Source organism: Pinus tabuliformis, chromosome 8 (genome assembly GCF_031772625.1).
Source record: "Pinus tabuliformis cultivar Carrire ecotype Pingquan chromosome 8, CPIR1, whole genome shotgun sequence".
In the NCBI taxonomy this organism is placed as follows: Eukaryota; Viridiplantae; Streptophyta; class Pinopsida; order Pinales; family Pinaceae; genus Pinus; species Pinus tabuliformis.
In genome coordinates this window covers 186,970,967-186,978,324 of record NC_142294.1, presented here as the reverse complement: position 1 = coordinate 186,978,324, position 7,358 = coordinate 186,970,967, and positions in this window count along the sequence as shown.

The window sequence follows — 7,358 nt, the reverse complement described above, 5'->3', positions numbered from 1 at the left end:
GGAGGAATCTCCCTCCAAAATCCCCATCACTTATGAAAGAGGAAGTCCTAATACCTCTACTTGGAAAGAAAGGATCAAACTAATGGACTCTAAAACAGTCCTACAGGAGGCGCAGACCTCTCTACAGGAGACATTGGCAAAGCTCCAAGAAACTGAAAAACTTGAAAAGAAGGCAGAAGAATAGACCAAAGAGGAAGACAAGGCAAAAGAGATACCAGAGCCTGGACCTCAGCCTAACTTAGGCTCTTACTATAACCTTCTGGAAGGTGGGAAGATCATCCCACAAAAGTTTGCAGTCCCTCTTTTCTTCGAGCTGGAAAAGGAAAGAGTCAGGACCCATACATGGATGCAGATTGCAAAATCAAAAGGGGTGGAAGACATTGGGCACATGGAAAACAAGTTGAGAGAGATGGGCAAAGAATTGAGCATGGTTAGGCATACAGAAAGCATCAGAAGAGCTCAATTGGAGGAAGAAAATGAAATGTTGAAGAAGCAGTTGCAAGAAAGGGAACCTCTAGGAGGAAATGAGCTTTCAATATTAAAAGGATAGCAATAGAAAGAGGAACCCCAGGCAGACAGTGAGCCATTAATACAACAACAACAAGAAAGAGAATCCTAGGTAGAAAATGAGGTGTTGATTTTGAGAAGGCAGCTATAGGAAAAGGAAGCCCAGTTAGCCTGCATGGCTAGCTGGGCTATGGACGCATTATAGTGCAGGCAGCCAGCCAAATCATATGCAATGTACCTCAAGGATCAGTGGCTCCAATTTCAGATCAAGACACTGACCCAGAGGGGCACAATGCCTTTTCAGGATTATGGCCAATTCATGCATCTATGTGATCATAGTTCAGCTGAGGATAAGGTGAAGCTAGCAGAATTTTACCTGCACAACATGGCACTTACTGACATGAACTTATGGGATCCAAATGCTGCGTTGGGAGACTTGCAGCTGATGGCCATGGCATCTTGGATGAGCCATGAAGAGAAAAGGGCAGTGGAAATCCAGAAAATGATGGCAAAAGAACTGAATGAACCCCTGATGATTAGAGCAGAACCAGCAAAACCTATGGCTCTCATCTATGCCCACCAACACCTTGTAGCCAATCCTCAAGTTGTCCCAGACTATGTTGATAAGCAGGCCCAGGTTATTGCTCACTTCGAGGACATGGAGAGATTGTTTGGAGATGACTGCATTCATGCCTGCATGAGAAGGTGGAATACATTTCCACACAGCCTACGGATCAAGGAGTATGACTCCCCAAACTGGATGAGGGAAGCCATGAGGAGAGTGCCCCTGTATAAGCACTCAATGCAAAGTTTGGAGGCCAATTGGATTGGCCTTAAATTCAGTCCTCCACTGCTGCTAGAACTGCTGGAAGGAGTAAAAGAGGAGGAAGAACAGAAACAGTGGGAAGAAGTAGATAGGAAGGCAGGTTTCCATGATAAAGAGGAAGATATCACATTAGAGGCATGGGATGTCAGAGCCATCAAGGATGAAGAGTTAGATTAGTTGCTCAGAGGATGAGCAACCCATTCAGTAGAGGGGTGATGATGAGCCCCAAAAATTGGTAATTATATGGGCTCATTTTGCCTCTTAATTCAACTTAATCCACCATTCTCATTATTTTATTGCATGTTGTTGAATATATTTATGCTAATAGAGTGAACTGGGTTAGTCATTTTGCCATGTAGTCTAATGTGTGCTTTATACAGTTTTTTGGTCAATTTTGGACAAAGTCAAGGGATTTATGAGAAAATGGCAGCCAAAACTCGAGGAAAACAAGGAAGAGGACTTGTAGGGGTGTGTCTCCTTCATTTATGATCCCTTTCCTTGAATCCTCCATCAGCAACTTGGAGCACAAAGGTCCACATTGATGATTCCAAGGGGCAACCGAGCAAGTAAAGAAGGATTTTTGTTTATCTCCAGTTCTAGGAAGTCGAGCTCCTTGATTTTAGGAGGAATGTTGGAGGTCTCCATTTGTATAAATAAGGGGGCTTAGAGCCTCAGTAGGTTAGCCAGTCATTAGTAGAATTTTTGCACTTTTGTGCAACACTTGCTCAGCTTATCTTCGAGTTCCTTTTTTAGAATAGTTTATGTAATGTGACTTTTATTTTTGATAATGGAGATGAAACAGTTTTTGAGCCAGCACTAATCTCTTTCAAAGGGCTGAAGCTCTTGGGTTAGGGCCCAACCCAAGCTTCCCAGTACCTCTTTCCTTGTACTTATATGTTTTTGCTTCAGTTCATGAGTTAATTTATGTTACATAGATTCATTTTACTTTGTTAGATTAGGTTGCTTTTGATGGTTTGCATAGCTGTTTTTGTTTCAGTTGCTCAAGTAGGTTACTACAGTGACAGAATAAGATTCAAAAAGGCCAACAACAGGCCTTGATCTCCTTTCTCCCTTCCTGGGACTATGATTTGAGGTCAAGGCACTACTGTTGCCACCAAAAACACAGTTTTTTCTCTTCCATGCAACTGCTAGTGTGATACTTTGATTTGGAAAGATTGATATTGGTTCAGATTCAGTTGCCTAGATCATTTCCTATTCTTTTACCATAGATCTCTCTGCATGTTTTTTTGCTCAAAGGTTACTGTTCAACATTTTTTGTTTGCAGGTCAGAAATTAGGTCAAGCTAGAGAAATTTTTGTTTTCATGGCATAGTTAGTTCTTTCTTTGATAAGCTTTTGTAAGTAGATGTGCAAATCTCTTGTAGGACACCTCAACTCACCATGCATCCATAAAACAGCCAGCACCAGCTCACTTCTCATAGATTTTCCAAGTCATTCGCAACATTTCGCCAATCTACCCTAATTTTTGCGTTTTTCTCCATTAGCTTCTTTCTTGTCATTTGAACAAATCCAACCATCCTCCTCTTTCTTGATCTTCCTTGATGAGCTCTAGACACCTCAACACCTTCATCTAGCCTTCAGTTACCCTTTCCCATCACTTTTCCACCTTCAAGACTCCAAAAATAGCTCTCAGCCTCCTCCTATAGATCCTCCTGTAGATCCCCTGCAACCTCCTGTAGAATTTCCTATGAGTGATTTTTGGAAGTCCGATCGCAATGGAAGTCTTCAGAAGGGTACTAGGGGATTCTTAGGACCCCTCCACACCTTCTTCCACCTCTGCATAATCCAACTCCATCTTCCTTCGCCACCAAACCTCTACAAAATCACAACCAGATAAATCACAAGCATAATAATTTCACATAAAAACACTCAAAAGCACAAAAAGATGTTTTCTTCTCATTTCTTTTCAAAAATAGCTTGAATAAATACAATTTACCTTTTTAGTAGTCAATGACACTCATTTCATCAATTTTGATCTCTTTTCCTGCAACAATAGGGTTAGTGGGTAAATTAGGGTTTGCTAGTGTTTGCGTTACATTTCGGTTTTCCTTCTCTTTCTGCAAGTAGAATAGCCTCTTTAGAGTTAGCTTTCTTTCATCACAGTTAAAAGCTTCTTCTAAGAATTCATAGAAGTTGGCTTAAGCTCCTAGAAAACTTGCACCAGCTGACCAAGTGACAGCTTGCAGTAAGAGTTAGTACTTGTGCATACAACATCGTCGCTTCCAAGTTTGTTACGAACTACCAGGTTGATAAAAGTAAAGTAGGAAGCCCCATGAGTTGCAGCCTTATTGCTACAATACTGGTGCTCACTAGTTGTAGCAGAAGTGTGGAATGAAAGAAAGCCCACAGTCATGTCCGGTCCACAAGATCAATCCTCTCGTAGAAGCAAGGAATCAAGTGTAGGAGATCATAGAGCATTAGATTAGGGGAGGCTACTTTGGTGAGTAGTAGCACAAAATGATAACCATCCTCAAGAAGAAATATTGCTGCAAAAATGAAATATTTTCACCTTGGGTGAAATACCCCTGTTTAATTTAAATTGTGAGTTTGATTGTGCCTAACAATCATATCTTCATGAAACATAATTGGTTCAATATTTCCATGTTCCTTAACCTTTAATTGGTATCATTATGTCAATTGGTAATATTGGGTTCATGTGGATAAAACCTGTTTGTGAAAATGAGCATTTATTTTGAAACAAAAGGAAAGATTTTTCCTGATACATTGCCCAACTTGTATCAAATGTTTTGTGCAATTGGAATTAATGAAGCAGTAGTCCCTATTGTAGAAGTATGATCTTAGCGGGAGAAGTGATTAAAATGATCTGGACAAGTGAGCATAGGGGATGAAACAATAGCCTAAGGCATTTAGAACTAGAGAAAGTCAAAGAAGATGCAGTATATGTTCAGGGGGAACATATCCAATATGTCTAATTTATATAGCAGTAGCTAGACCCTCAATGATTATATGGGGAAGAAAGAGGCAACTTGTAGCCCTTTGCCATTGATGTCAAAGGGGGAGAGAATTTATGGAGAAGTTGTGATGGCCCATGCAAAGGAGATAAATCCATTGGTGGATCATGCTTGGAGAAGTTTGGAAGCAGCATGAAGATTGGCCATATTAGTGAAGTGATGAGGTTGAGGTGTTGCCATCAATGCCAAAGGGAGATATTGTTGGACAATTGGCATTGTTTAGATGGCTCATGGTTGCAAGTGTGTTGCCATTGATGTTAAAACTCATGTTGGGAGATGTGTTGGGAAGTTGGTATTGTCCCACTATTGGCAAGAGTGTTGATGTTGATTTCAACCAGATAACATGGAAGTTTGTGGCAGCAGATGTTTGATTTTATGTTCCTGTTGTAGTGGCTACAACCACCCTCTAAAATTTTGCTTAAGCTTCATTTTGGAGCCTCCCTGCCAACCTCTCACAGCAGCATGTCTTTCCTTGTCAAGTACACAAGCTTCGGTGATTTTCTTACAAAATGATAGCATGTCCATTAAATCTTGTTGCATCCCCCTCACAGGATGTTTCACCGAACTTGGTCCAGCTACAAGCTGAGCAGCTCCTTCAAGAAATTGTGCAATTCTAGAGGGGAACCAGCCTTCCCTCCAGAAATTGTGCAATTCTCTCTAGCAACCTGTTGGGCTCCAGAATTGCGCAAATCTACCTATCACTATTCATTGGAAAATTTGCGCAATTCCTCCCAGCAGGACTTCTCAGCCCAAAAATTACACAATCCTAGGCAACAATGAGTTGCTCTTCCCAGAAATTGCACAATCCCTTTGGGCAGCTAGCCCAGCTCCTCCTAGAAATGCGCATTTTTTCCTCCCAGCTGAGCAGACTGTTTCATGTGCAGTTGAGTTGACCAGTTCCCTCCGAGACCGAGCAAAACTGATTTGCATGCATGGGATGCTCCTCCCAAGGTGCCATGCAAAGGCATCCCTTGATTCAGGGATTTATTTTTATTAGCTGGAGGTTACATGCAAGTATCATCTCAGAAACCTCCCGCTGAGTGCCGCTTTTCCTAGATTTGTGGCATGCGCATCCCAACCTTGATCTTATCAAATCCCATCAACTAGACGCTGTAGAGATCATTCCTCACATCGACCTTGCAGCTCTGGTATCCCACATTGCATCTAGGAGTCGTCGACACATTCAGCTCAGTTGTCTTGGGGTAAGCCCGCTGCTCTTGATTTGTGCTGCGGTTTTGGCTCTTTTTGTGTTTCACTTCATATGAATGTTGTCTACTTGATTTCAATGAGTGCTTGTTGTCGTTTGCATGCACACTAGCTTGTACTAGCACCATTTCAGTTTTCGTTTGCATCTCACTGTTGTCACATGCATGACACTGTTTTGCACGAAGGGTTGTCGTTGCGGCGACTCACTTCACACACATGTATGATTTCCCATTTTTCAAATTGTTATCACTTAAGAATTCTAATTCCCAAATTGCTCACATTAGTTTGATGGTAAAGGTTCGGTGCTAGTCTAAGTTTGATTTTTTGTTTGCCTTAGAGTCTGAGTCTTAGGAGTCTTGATAGTATACTTAAATAAAGGTCAACTATGCATTCTCATTCATCACTGGTCTCATAACTCACACAATTTCCATGTGTCAACTTTGTTCAAAGGTTATTATGTGCTACAAAGCTCTTTAGGTGATTTCGTAGCACATAAATCATTTTTAGGTGTTTTCGCAGCGCAACATGTTTTAGGTGATTTCGTAGCGCATAATCCAGATTTTACACTGGCTGCGCTACGAAATCGGAGATTCGTGCAATCCATAGCAAATCTTTCCTAACTGTCAAATCTGTCAAGTTCAGTTATGGTTGCATCATTCACTGTCAGCTTATACACTCCACATATCATGTCCAACCGCTTATCTCCATCATTACAGTCGCTAGGTACCTTGGTACGCTCGGATTGCAAGTTCCAAGAAAAGCCAGGTATTCACAGTCTTAATTATGATTGTATTCATTGCATGAGGAACAAATCTACAAATGTTCAATTTGAATGCATTGTATATCAAGCGAGGCAGAGATCGAAGATTGAGCAGCACTAGTATATCTAACCTTCATTACGCTGAAGTCTCATGGAAGGATCTACAGAAAGGAAAGAGCACAGATCAGGGAGATGTTTGAGGAACGAACCTGAAGGTTTAGACCTTATCCTGAAGAACAGAGAAGTTGAGCACGCGTTCAAGCAGGTTGGATGTTGGAATTTTTGCGAGAAACTCCAGGGAGGTCATGCACAAATCACCAAGGAATTTGCTTTGAATTTCACAGGACTGAATTCAAAGGCTGGGATGCTCGAATTTCAAGTCTTACCAGAGGTAATATCCACAGTTACTGATATTCCAAGGGGACAAGAAACTTGGTTTAAGAATTTAAAATTTGATATGACCCCCTGCAAAGAATTTATGAAGCCCGAGTTCATTGACTCAGATTTAAACAAGTTTATGCCTAGAAATTATGTCAAGGACTCATATGCCAATTTTCTTACCTGCATACAAAGGTACCTTACCTATGAAGGGAGATACAATAAGGTGTATTCATATCATTTTAAGCTTCTGCTGCATTTCACAGGAAAGATATCTCTTGATTTACCTTTCTACTTATTTCATAGTTTAAGCAAAATGTGTGACAAGGTGCAGCTAAGGAAAGAAGCCTGTGAGACCTCATTGTTTCACCACGGCTTAGTTAAGTTGATCGTGCTGCATGAACTCCAGAAAGTAGGTAGGGACTAGCCCACATTCATATTTATGTCTGGTTTCAAGAATGAGACTAGTCTCAGTCCTCAAGCTGCAAAAGAGTTTCCAACAACAACTGGTCATCAGGCAGAAACAAGATCCAGGGTAAGGTTTTGTGATAACATTTTGGTGCGTCTGCTGGGAGCCTGAAGATTACTCTTTCCCGAAAACAAAAGACTAAACTTCTGAAGGTAGCAGGAGCTCAGAAGAATTTTCTAGGCTGCAATCTACCTTGGCGATTCCATTATTGAGGAATTCG